This window comes from Cervus elaphus, chromosome 28, assembly GCF_910594005.1.
Source record: "Cervus elaphus chromosome 28, mCerEla1.1, whole genome shotgun sequence".
Taxonomy (NCBI): Eukaryota; Metazoa; Chordata; class Mammalia; order Artiodactyla; family Cervidae; genus Cervus; species Cervus elaphus.
The window spans coordinates 16,446,181-16,459,670 of record NC_057842.1 but is presented as its reverse complement, the minus strand read 5'-3'; the positions used below and the strand labels follow the sequence as shown (position 1 = coordinate 16,459,670).

The 13,490-nt window shown below is 46.3% G+C and overlaps 1 long non-coding RNA gene across 1 annotated transcript; it reads left to right on the top strand.

Moving 5' to 3' along the window:
* The first annotated feature begins 3,260 nt into the window (after positions 1–3,260).
* LOC122685437 lies at positions 3,261–11,069 on the top strand. The gene is made up of 3 exons (XR_006338387.1): positions 3,261–4,389; positions 10,392–10,572; positions 10,970–11,069. It is a non-coding gene; the product is annotated as an uncharacterized LOC122685437 (long non-coding RNA).
* Positions 11,070–13,490: the final 2,421 nt, after the last annotated feature.

Genomic DNA, 13,490 nt, shown 5'->3' with positions numbered 1-13,490 from the left:
AGGAAATGCTTAAATTTTGACACCATTGAGAATAATGTTTACTGAGAGATTTTTCTATATGACTTCTATTATGTTTAGGTAGTTTTCTTCTACGCCCATTTACAAAGCATTTTTTAATTCATAAACTGGTGTTAAACTTTGTCAAAATATTTTTCCGCATCTATCGAGATTATCAGATGGTTTTTACCTTTCAATTTGTTAATATAGTGTATCACATTGATTGATTTGCAGATAGTGAAGAATCTTTGATTCTCTGGGATAAACCCCACTTGTACTTGGTGTACGATCCTTTTAATGAGTTATTTTTTTTTTTTTTGGTAGCATTTTCTTCAGGATTTTTGCATTTATGTTCATCAGTGATATGAGCCTGCAATTTTCTTCTTTGTGTGGCATTTCTGCTTCATTTTGGTTCATGGTGATGGCGGCCTCACAGAATGAGCTGGGGATGTTCCTCCCTTCATGTTTCTGGAAGCGTTTGATCAAGATAGGTATTGTCACACCCCACCGGTTGAGAGCATTCATCTGTGAAGTCCTGGGCTTTTGTTTGTTGGAGACTTTTGCTCACAGTTACTAGTGCTTGTGATTGATCTGTTCATAGTTAGAGCTTGTGATTAGTGTTAGTGCTTGTGATTGATTTATTCCTATTTTCTAGTTCTTCCTGGTTCAGACTTAGAAGGTTGTACTTTTCTAAACATTTGTCCATTTGTTCCATGTTGTCCATTTTATTGGCATATGGTTGTTTCTAATTGTCTTTTATGATCATTTCTACTTCCGCGTTGTCTGTTGTAACTTCTCCTTCTTCATTTCTAATTGATTTGAGTCTTCTATTTTTCGTGATGAGTCTGGCTAATGATTTCTCAATTTTGTTCATCTTCTCCAAGATTTTTCTTATTGTTTATTGATCTTTGCTAGTGTTTCCTTCATTTCTTTTTCACTTATTTCTGCTCTGATTTTTATAATTTCTTTCTTTTTGCTAACTTTGGAGCTTTTGTGGCTGTTTTTCTTCTTTTTCTAGGTTCTTTAGGTGTTAGATTAGGTTTTTTTTTTAATGTTCTTTTCTTCAGGTAGGCTTCTTGTATTGCTGTAAAATTCCCTCTTAGCATTGTTTTCAGTGCATCACATAGGTTTTGGGTTGTTATTTTTTCATTGACATTTGTTTTTAGGTATTTTTATATTTCCACTTTGATTTATTCAGTGACCTGTTTGATTTCTCCATGTGTTTGTGTTTTTTACAAATTTTTCCTATAAATGATTCCTAATCACATAGCATTGTGATCAGAAAAGATGTTTGCTAGGATTTCAATTTTCTTAAACTTACCAAGGTTTGATTGTGATGCAGGAGGTGATCCATTCCAGAGAGTCTTTCATGTGCACTTGAGGAAGAAAAAAATTATTCTGCTGTTTGGGGATGCAGTATGCTAAAGATATCAATAAGGTCCATCTAGTCTAATGTGTGGTTTAAGGCCTATGTTTCTATATTAGTTTTCTGTGTGGATGATCTGTGCACTGAGGTGGACACCCCATACAAGTCTCGTGTTAAAATCCCCTAGTATTATTTTTTTACTGTCAATTTCCCCTTATGGTTGTTTGTATTTGTCTTACGTATTTAGGTGCTTCTATGTTGGATGCATGTGTATTTATAATTGCAATATCTTCTTCCTTGATTGATCTCTTTATCATTTTGTAGTGTTCTTCCTTGTCTCTTGTAATCGTCTTTACTTAAAGTCTATTTTCTCTCATATGAGAATTGCTACTCCAGCTTTCTTGTGATTTCCATTTGCATGGAATATCTTTTCCCAGGTGCTCACTTATAGTCTGTATGTGTCCCTAGGTCTGAAGTGGATGTATTATCAACAACATTTATATGGATCTTGTTTTTGTTTCCATTCAGCCTGTCTGTGTTTCGGTTGGAGCATTTAATCAATTTACATTTAAGGTAATTATTGATATGCATGAACTTATTATTATTTACTTTATTTTCCTGGGTGTTTTTTTCTCCCCCCCAGGTCTATTCATTCCCTTCTGTTTCCTGCCTAGAGAACGTCCTTTAACATTTGTTGTAAAGCTACTTTGCTGGTGCTGAATTTCTTAACTTTTGCTTATTTGTAAACCTACTGAGTTCTTCTTTGGACCTGAGTGAGAACTTAGCTGGCTAGAGTAATCTTGCTGGTAAGTTTTTCCCTTTCATAACTCTAAGTGTATCATGCCACACCCTTCTGCGCTGCAGCGTTTCTTCTGAAAGATCAGCTGTTAAACTTATGGGGATTCCCTTGTTATTTGTTGCTTTTCCCTTCGTGCTTTTAATATTTTCTCTGTTTAATTTTTCTTAGGTGATTGATATGTGTCTTGGCATGTTTCTCCTTTGGCTTGCCCTGTATTGGACACTCTGTGCTCCTGGGACCTGTGTGTCTTTCCTTCACCAAGATAGGGAAATTTTCAGTCATTCTTTATTCAAGTGAATTTTTATCTTTCTCTCTCTTTTCCTTGAGTCCTTATAATGCAAATGTTATTATGCTTGATATTATTCACCAAATGCATTAAAGTATCCTCAACTTTTTGGCTTTTTTTTTTCTTTTGGTGCTCAAATTGGGTGATTTCCACTATGTATTTCAGCTTACTGATCTGTCCTTCTGAATCATATAATCTGTTGACTCATCTGCTGTATTTTTCAAGTCAGTTATTGTATTCTTCAATTATAATCAGCTCTATTTTATACTTATTGCCTCTTGGTGGAGGTTCTCACTCTGTTCTCCATTCTTCCCTGAGATGAGTAAATATCTGTTAGTTACTTATTTCATGGGTCCACTGGGTCTTGTTGTGGCACTGACTTTCTCTTGTTGCCTAGAGTGGGGGCTGCACTCTAGTTGTGGAGTTTGGGCTTCCCAGTGTTCTGTCTTCTCTTCCTGAGGAGCACAGGCTCTAGGGTCGTGAGTTCAATAGCTGTGACACGCAGGTTTAGTTGCCCCACAGCCTGGGTTCTTAGTTCCCAGACCAGGGGTTGAACACTTGTCCCCTACATTATGAGGAACATCTTAACCAATGAACCAGTAGATTATTTATCTCCATCGTGTTTAATTCTTTTTCTGAGGTCATGTCTTAGCTGTTCATTTGGAATATATTGTCTCCTCATTTGGCTGATCTTTTCTGTTTCTGTGCATTAATATTAGGTAGATGAACTATGTCTCCATGTTGAACGAGTGGACCTATGTGGAGTGTCCCCTGTGTGGCTCAGACGAACAGTTACCCCAGGTCATCAGGGACAGGAAATCCAGGGTGTCTCCTGTGTAGGCTGAGTGTGGTGTCCTGTGGATGTACCATCATTGCTTTGGGCATGGTGGTGGGTCTGGTTGGCCACCAGTGCAGCTGAACGTGAGTCCCACCTCAACAGTTGCAAATGTGCTTCTAGCTGGAGCTGACCTGGAGTAGGAGCCACCTTGAGGGGATGCAAGTCATGGCTGAGTCCACCCACTGTGTGTGGAAGGGAAGGAGGCTCTTGTGGAGGACTCCAGGCTCTTGGGGGGAAGCCATTTTAGAGGAGCGTTGTGGGCATGACTGGGTTGGATTTGTGTGTTCCACAGGGAACTCAGAGACATAGCAAGGCAAGCAGTGCTAGGAAGGTAAGTGTGCAATGTCAGAAATGTCTCCCACCAGCACTGGGCCAGCTGGCTACAGGGAGGATTTTTCTAAATGTCATCAATATTGATTTCATCCCTAGAGGAAGTTGCAACAAATCCTTGCCCCTTTGGCACTTGTCCTAAAATTAGTCCATAATTCTCCTTCCCATATGACCCATGCACTTTTCAAGCTGCTGCCTCTGAGCTGACATTCAGCATCAGTACTTTGGAACAAGCCTACTATGCGATAGGGCCCACATGGGATCTCATTGATAAGATGGCTGTTGACCTCACAAGGAATAAATCACAGTGATCTGTGAGATTGATCAAATTGCCCAAATGGCATCCTGTTGTCTCACCGGTGCCTATCTTCTCAAAGCTGGGAGACCACCAGATTCCAGACCTCTGGCTACGTGATAATCGCATCAGAGAATTTTCCATTGGTGGGGTATAAGAAGGACTCTGTTAGAAAGGGGGAATGCTGGTTCTCCTTAAGAGCCAGTCACCCTCCTTTTCCCTCTAATAAATTTCCTTTTCTTGCCTGACTGCCCAGCTTACTCTCTTTTTCTCTGCACTCACCTTACATTCTGGTGCCGAAACCTGGGAAGGAAAATCCATGGCCACTGGGTGGGCTCCTCTCAAGAGCCCACCTCCGGTGGTCCCCTCCCTTGGACCTTTCCGAGAAACCAAGACCATCTCTGGGACAGGATTCTTCACTTGCCTTGCTGGACTGACATCCACAGACCGGCCCACTTTTCATCCATCGGTTACAAGGGTGAGTGAAACCCCATTCTCTCGGATCCCCTCTCTCTCCTACTGGGTGGGAGGTTCCCACGGCCTTTGGGTCCTCGGCCTTGCACCCCCGTCTGACTTTGAAATAGGGGACGCCCATTTCAAAGCAGACTGTTATTACTCTTTGAGCAAGTCCTGAGAATGGGGACACCTTTTCTCTCGGACCTTTCTCCTCACTTTCTCTCGCCCTCGTCTAACCTGCGTACTCAGCTGTGATGTGAAATTCTCAATCCCAGCCCTCAAAACCTACTCCTCTAGGATGCCTTCTCCGTAACCTAAAAGCTTTGGCCTTCCAAGGAGAGATAAGACCAAAAAGACTTATTTACTATTCAACACTGTCTGGCTGCAATACAGACTTGACAACAGGTCCCAATGGCAAGAAAATGGAACTCTTGATTATGATACTATACCAGACCTCGATAACTTCTGCCACTGCAATGGCAAGTGGTTAGAAATCCCTCATGTTCAGGCTTTCTCTGCTCTTCACTCTCGATCCTCTCTCTGTGAATCCATTCTGGGCCACATCCTCCTACTATAATGTCTCCCGATCCCTGTTCAGACTTTTTCTTCTTCTTCCTTCTACTCTTCTGACCACAGCCCACCACTATCACTCCCAATCCTGTTGTAGCAGCCCCAGATCCAGTTCCACGACCTCCACCTTACGTCCCCACCTCCCTCCCTCCTTCTCAGGCGCAGGCCACTGCAGCTCCCAACCCCCTCCCCAGCCTGTGCCTGGGAAAAGCTCTGAGACCTCAGCCCCACCCTCTACCCAAGGGTCCCAAGGCTTTACTCCGACCTCCCTAGATCCCCTCCCTGTACCCTGTCCCAAGCACCTTTAAAACAGGAAACTTCACGGCAGGACCCAGCTCCTTTCTCTGCTCCACTCCCTTTAGGGGAAGTAGCTGGTGCAGAAGGCATTGTTTGGGTTCGTGTCCCATTCTCCCTCTCTGATCTATCTCAGATTGAAAAGCGTCTTGGCTGCTTCTCCTCAGACCCTGATAATTATCTAAAAGAATTCCAGCATCTTACCCAGTCTTACAGCTTAACCTGGCATGATATTTACACCGTCCTTTCCCCCACTCTTCTCCCAGAAGAGAAGGAAAGAGTATGCCAAGCGTCTCAGGCTCATGCTGATGAGATATACAGGACAGACGACCCTAAGCACGTACGGGCAACAGCTGTCCCCCGAGAAGATCCCAACTGGGATTACCAGGCAGGGAGACCTGGACGAGTAGCCCGTAATCACGTGGTTGCTTGCTTCATTGTGGGCCTTCAAAAGGCAGGGCATAACGCTGTCAACTTTGATAAGCTCTTGGAAATAACTCAAGGGCTAGTTGAAAACCCAGCACAATTTCTAGCCAGGTTAATGGAAGTGCTACAAAAATATACAAAATATTTTTGTATATACAAAATTAAACCCCACTTCAGCAGAGGGCACCACTGTCCTCAACACACATTTTATCTGCCAGTCATCCCTATATCCGAAAGAAACTAAAAAAGGGAGAAGGCCCTCAAACCCCTCAATGAGACCTTTTAAATTTAGCCTTTAAGATTTTCAATAACCAGGAAGGACAGGCAAAGCTAGAGAAGGCCCAATGAGATCAGGCCAAATGCCACCTTTTAGCCACTGCCCTACATGGCTCCAAGCCTCCATCAACCAACAAAGAAAGGAAGCAACCTGGGCCCTGCTTCAAAGGCGCAAAGAAGGCCCGCTCAGGCCTAAAGTCAAGGCGTCCTCCAGGTCCATGTCCCAGCTGTGGCATAAAGGGACACGGGGTCCCTCTAGGGATCCGGACATCCCCTCCTGGTCCTGAGCAGGAGTCCTCTGACCCGGCTCTGCCCAGCCTCCTCGGACTCGCCACCAAAAATGAAGGTGCCCAGGACCCCAGGCCCCGACTCTCATCACCTCTGTGGAGCCCAGGGTAACCCTTACAGTGGCACGTGTCGACTAAAGTAAGATGTACAACTTGAGAGTTGCGAGTTAAGTTTTATTTGGGGTAAAATGAGGACTGCAGCCCAGGAGGCAGCATCTCAGATAGCTCCGAGAAACTGCCCTCAAGCAGCAGTGGGGGAAAGACAATATATAAGGTTTTGGGGAAGGGAGAGTTCAATACCATGAAGCACTCATTTTACAAAAGGCTTTTTGTTAGTCATGAGGATCTGATATCACCAGGAAGGGATTTAGTGTTTCTCTAGATATGAGGAGATGCAAGGATTGAGATCATAAAATCTGTCCCTGAAAACATCCAACTGTCTGAAGACCTGTCCCACCAGAGTCCCTGGAGCAGAGAGGGCCTCACTCCAGCCTGAGCTCCCTCAGGGGGTGCTGCAGGTCACCGGCTATAGCAGCATGGGGTTCACTCTCTGTAGACGCCTTTGCTGTTCAGTCATTGGCAATGCTCTTGGTACATGCCAGCTTGTAGTTGACACGGCCCCCTAGTGGTCATGAATCCGACCATACTTTGGCGGGCATTTCATGACCATTTTGTTCCGCGTTGCTGGGAAGGCTCATTCCCAGTTATGAAGAAGGTTTTTGTTGATAAGACACTCAATGTGCTATTACTGGACTAGGTCTTAATAGTCAAAGATCTCTGGACTCCTGTCTTCTAGCTATGGTCCAGGAAAGTATTCCCTCTCATTGCATCTTTTCAAACCTAGAGTCACACTACTACAATCATTGATCATATATCAAGCTATACATTTGATCAACTGCTTCAAGTCTTGTCATCATTTTTGTTGGAGGTTCATACACTTGGTAATACATGAAATGATAACCTTGTGAAATAAGCAAATTACAAATGGTATCGTTAATAACACTAATGGAATTAAAAGTAAATACTTTAGCCATGAGCCTCCCACACCAGTTTTCTTAAAAGATTGTGAAGATTAGGGGATGGGTCACTTAAAGCAGAAATCTGATTTTTCATGTGGTTCAAATGTGTTACATTAAAGGATTTGCCAGGTATGAAAATATAGCATTCAGTTTGCATTACAGCACGGATATCTCCCTGTGATGCTTTAAGGTGTCAAGGGCTTTGCAGTTGTACTGTAGCATTGCCTCTCTCATCATAGAGATCTCAGAATGCAATAGGCTAATAGCCTGGTTACTCTCACTTAAAGCTTATGAAAGATGTTAAGGCTTAGATATGGTCAATGACATCCTCCAACCCCATTGAAGGCACACACACACACACACACACACACACACACACACACACACACACACACACACACACACACACACACACACACACACACACACACACACACACACACACACACACACACACACACACTCGGTGCAAAATGGTCATACCAGTACAGTACAGATCTTTGACTCATTGGGATCATACCAATGGTAGATTGGTTAGGGTTACCTCTGTTTCATTAACATGTATGGCCTAAAATTCATGGGAATCCCAGGCTACACCTTAGTATCCATCACTGTAGATTAGTGCCACAAATCCACTGAGTTTCATACCAATCACTCTCTCTAAGGGTAATAAGAGACATAGTTCATAAAGCACCCAGCCTTGTCTCATATTTACCAGGTTGATCATTTTTAGTATGATTTGACTGCAAGGAGCTCCAACCAGTCCATCCTAAAAGAGATCAGTCCTGGTTGTTCACTGGGAGGACTGATGCTGAAGCTGAAACTCCAGTACTTTGGTCACCTCATGTGAAGAGTTGACTCATTGGAAAAGACCCTGATGCTGGGAGGGATTGGGGGCAGGAGAAGAAGGGCACAACATGAGATGAGATGGCAGGATGGCATCACCGATTCGATGGACATGAGTTTGAGTAAACTCCGGGAGTTGGTGATGGACAGGGAGGCCTAGTGTGCTGCGATTCATGGGGTTGCAAAGAGTCAGACACGACTGAGTGGCTGAACTGAACTGAACTGAACCCTTCCCAACATAGAGGAGCTTTTAAACTTAAATGAACATAGCCTGGTGTTAACCATGTAGATCCACCCCGTAATTGTGGGAATTTTCCCTTTCATAGATAGGTTAATTTTTTAAATTGAGACTTGGCTCATCACTCCGATTGAGTTAAAATGACCCTAAGAGAAAATGTATATCTATTGCCAGCATCCCCAGAGCAGGTATTATTAATTGGCCAGGTGAAAGAATTCCATTTGTAATATCATGAAGATAAAACAGGACTGAACTCTCATCTAAAATAAATTTCCTAGTGGGTATCCTTAGAGAACAGAAATCCACCAAGGAAACCCAGAAGTACCAGACATAGGTAATTGGCCACAGTCAAACAATTGGATTGAGTTTTAAACCAGCATAGAATTGTGTCCATGATAGAAAAGATTTGACTGCTAGGCACAGGTCCAAGGAATCAAGAAAACACACAAATGATCATGAAAGGCAGGTCAGCATCTGGGCCGGCTGCCTCCTTCTGACGTCAGCTTCTTCCCGTCCTCGTGCAGTGTAGTGTCCTCTGTGTGCGCGTTGTTTTCAGGTGAGTTTGAGGTCGGCAGGCCTCCCTATAGACCAGTCCAGCTTAGGGGCCTTTGGGAGTGGGAGCTAACCCAAGAGTCGTTTTCCCTTCAGTTTCACTGGGCATGAGCTAGTAAGAGTACCTGATGGAGAGGTCCATCCATCCAGGTTGGAAAGTTCCTTAAATTGTCTTCTTTCAGTCTTGATTGCAGGTCATGCGTGAGGCATCTGATCTTCATCCAAAGACAGATTACTGAAATAAGCTTCAGAAACAACCCTAGAGTGTCCTTTAATAATGCAATTAAATTTTACATTAATATACCCTAACAACAAAGGACTATCCAGGAAATGAGTCTTAGTAGATACAGACCTCCATTAACAAACTGTGATTTAACATTCATTGAAACATCTTTTTCTCCCTAAAATCACCACCATTTTTACCAAATATAACCAAATTAAGACTTGTTTGTACTATAGGTCTGGTCGCAATAAACTGCCTGATGATTTATACAACCATAATTGATCATAGACTTTTTTGCTTTGCTGAGACTAAAAACGTCTCAGACTGAACTTTTAAAATAAAACCTTTCAGGGCTAGGAAAGTCATGCCAAATGTTTATCACAGATTTTCCCTAACAGATCTAAGTGAATTCCTCCCTTCTCAAGGTCTCAGATTCCTTCAAGTTCCTTCAGATTTCTGTACCTGTTAGTGAAATAACATTCCTAACTTATCTGATAAAATTACTGGAAACTAAGAGTTTCCAATCTCTGGAAGTTCAGACAGAGAGAAAAGATAAATGTTTCAATTTCTTTATAAAATATAATCTTAACAAATTACCATCATAATTAGTTTGAGCGGAAGGTTTTTCTTAAACCTGGAAAACTAGAAACCATAAAAGTGATAAGCATATTCACCAGTTCATTCAGTCCTTTTGTTAACCTTTGTGAAGTCAGCAGATTTTTCATTAGAATCTTTCCCCAGTTTAGAAACTGGTATTTATCCAAAAGTCCTTTTTATAAATCTTGAAGAGGAAGCATTTTTGTGAAATTTGGTTAGTGCTATGACAATATTTTGAGATAGTAACTGAATCATGCCTGAAAACATTTTACCCAAACACATCAAAATTTTAGGAAATCCATACAGTTTCTAGGGTATCTATATTAGTAACATATTACCATACAATGGGCTTCCATGGTAGCTCAGACCATAAAGTGTCTGCCTACAATGCGGGAGACACTGGTTCGATCCCTGGGTCAGGAAGATACATACAATATAACCTGGAGACTTATTACTCACTTGACAGTACTTCCCATGTAATTCTGTATACAAAACGAACCTAATTAGGGTAATATCTCACTCTGGGATGTTTCAGGGGCCCTCTGAAGCATCCCAAAGTTGGGCTAGAAATCTTCTTCATTAGAATGATGTAAGAAGCTTTGTCAACACATATCAAAAAGGTTTAGAACAACTCAGTCAGATAGGCCTATAGATCATTGTGAAACAATAGTGTTCAGCTAGTATCTTGGTCTCCAGGTCTCCACATCGGAGAGGAGTCCCTGGCCAGATAACTTGTTGCGAAGATGTTCTGCTGCTGCCCGTGCCCAGAGGCCGGGGCCTTGGGAGGGCTCACAGGCAGAGTGTGTGGGATCGCTGGCGACGCTGGCTCAGGGCCCCCCGAGGAGGCCTCTGGCCCTTTGCCCGAAGGAACAGGAAGGTAACCCGGGAGCCCCAGGCCGGGCCCGGCCACCTCTCCCATCCCACCCGGGCAACCCCGAGTCCTTTCCCTGGGAATGGGGACGGGGGGTTCTCGGGGTGTGTCCGCCTCAAGGAAGCCCAGACAGATGTGCGTCAGAAGCCTGTGGACCGGTGGCGTCCCCACCCCAGGGGAGAGCAGGCTGGGCGGGATGGGGAGAGCCCAGACAGTGTCGGCTGCCCAGGCTGGCCTCACGCCCTCAGGGGGGTCTTGTTCCTCCCGGGTGTTATCTGACCAGACACTCGTCTCTGCTCGTTCTGGGAGCAGAAGGTTGAGCAGGCAGAAGCAGCAACCATACTGGCCAGGCCCAGCTCGGAAAACTCCAAGCAGGCCTGGCTGACAGTCACTGTCATTGCAGAGTTTCCCACCGGATGTGGCCGACGAGGGGGACACGCCGTCCACCTCCCCGAGGGAGGGGTCGGAGCCCCATCCCCCTGCCTGTGAGGCCCAGTGCAGGGTCCAGGTGAGCGTGCCCATGGAGGGGTCAGCCCAAGGGGCAGTGAAGAGCAAGAGGGGAAGGCCTCCCCAGAAACCACCCAGGACACACCGCGGGGCCCAGTCACGGGCTGCTTCGCGGCTCAGCACACCTGGCTCCGACCCAGAGCCCCGAGCACCCCTCCCTCTGAGGCAGCACGAGGACCTGGAGCCCAGCGCGGCAGAGCACAGAGGTGAGGAGCCCGGGGCTGGGAATCTGAGTGTGGGGAGGGCGCTGAGCTTCCCAGGGAGGAGTCCCCCAGAGCTGGGGCTGGGCCCGGAGCAACGGCTGGCCTCACACCATCTTGCAGACTGCAGTCAGAGAAGGCATCCTATGCTGGGTATTCTACTGGAAGTCCTGGGAAGCTTTAGAGCCCAGTTAGGCCCGTGACAAGGGAGACCTCTGGGTAATCTCCTCTTCTCTCCCAGCTCTAGCTCTGACCTTCAAATACAACCAGGCTCCACTTCCAAGACCTGTCCCCACAGAGGTGGTTGCACACACATGTGCAGGACCCAGGGATCCACTGAGGGGAGATCTAGATCTGAGCCTTTCCCCAAAGACACCGGTCCAGCTGGATACTGGCCAGCACACTGGGCAGATCGGACCTCTGTGCCTGCATGACCCCCAGCCCCAGGCACCGATGTCCCACCCCCTCAGCCTGAATGTCCACCTCCACCTGCACCTGCCCCTGCTCGGGCTTTGGCAGGAGAACCCGAGTCAGGGCATGAGTTACCACCTCTGCAGGGAGAGCCTGCCCTGGCTCCTGCTCAACACCCAGATGCCCACGATGACTGACCCACTGCTGCAGGGAGAACGGGCCCCTCTTCTGGACAGAGACCCAGAGCCCTTTCTGGAAACACCTCGTCCAGGGGTGCGGTTGGCTCTGCAGCCTCCATCCCTGTCTGCTCCCTGTGGACGCCATTAACTCACTCCCCACCCAGGGGAGATTCAGTTCACTTCACCTGAGATTCTGGTCATCTGGTTTGTGTTTGGCTTTCTTGTGATTTTTTTTTTTTTTTTGTAGCTTTATGTATATTTTTCTGTTAAGTTTTTGTTAATAAATTGTACCTTAATTGATGCAATTAGGGATGAAGGCCTTCACAATGCTGTGTAACCATCACCAGCGTCTACATTCAGACCCTCTCATTCTATCCCCCCCACTTCCCAGCAAAGCCTGGATTCATGTCAAGCACTCCCCGTTCCTCCCTCCCTCACCCCCGGCCCCTGACAACATTTAGTTGTCTTCTTTCTCCAATTCTTCCAATCCTTTGGGTGTCCCCAATCAATGCCAATCACTGAAATGATAGAAAACTGGATTTTTCTCTGACTGAATGTGAAAGTTACAGTCATTCAGTCTTGTTAGACTCTTTTGAAGTAGCACCTCCCTGAAAGAAGGGTCGGAGGCCCAGTGCAGGCTCCAGGTGAGCGTGCCCATGGAGGGTTCTGCCCAACTGGGAATGAAGAGGAAGCGGAGAAGGCCTGCTGCCTAGACACCATCCAGGACACAACTCAGGGACAAGTCTCAAGATGCCACGGGGCTCAGCACACCCGGCTCTGACCCAGAGCCCCAAGAACTACTGCGTCGGACCTGGAGCGCAGCAGGGCAGAGCACAGAGGTGAGGAGGCTGGGGCTGGGAATGTGAGTGTGGGGAGGGGTGCTGAGCCATACAGGGAGGAGTCCCCCAGAGCTGGGGCTGGGCCTGGAGCAAAGGCTGGCCTCAGACCACACACTTGGTGGACTGCAGTCAGAGGCGACATCCTATTATGACTTCCTGGACTGGGAACTGTCTTGAAAGTTCAGGGAAGAATTGTGTCTCCAGAGAGGCACAGGGCAAGGCTGGCCATGGGTAATCTTTTCTTCTCTCACAGCTCTAGTACCTGCTCCCAAGTTCAACCAGGCTCTGCTTCGAAGACCTATTCATACAGAGCTGGTTGCCACACGTGCAAGACCCAGGGATCCACTGAGGGGAGATCGAGACCTGAGACATGCCTTCCCAAAGACACTGGGCCAGCTGGGCATTGGCCAGCACACGGGGAAGATCAGATCTCTGTGCCCGCAAGACCTCAGCCTCAGGCACGAATGCTCCAGTCTTCCAGGGAGAAGCTGCAGCTCCACCTACATGTGCAGTTACACCTGCCCCTGCTCGGGCTTTGGCAGGAGAATCTGAGTCAGGGGAGTCACCACCTCTGCAGGGAGAGCCTGCCCTGGCTCCTGCCCAAGACCCAGATGCCCACGATGACTGACCCACCCCTGCGGGGAGAACAGGCCCCTGCTCTGGACAGAGACCCACAGCCCTTCAATTTCCATTTCTGGAAACACCGTGTCCAGTGGAGGGGTTGGTTCTGTAGCCTCCATCCCTGTCTGCTGCCCGTGGATGCCATCAACTCTCTCTCGAGCCAGTGG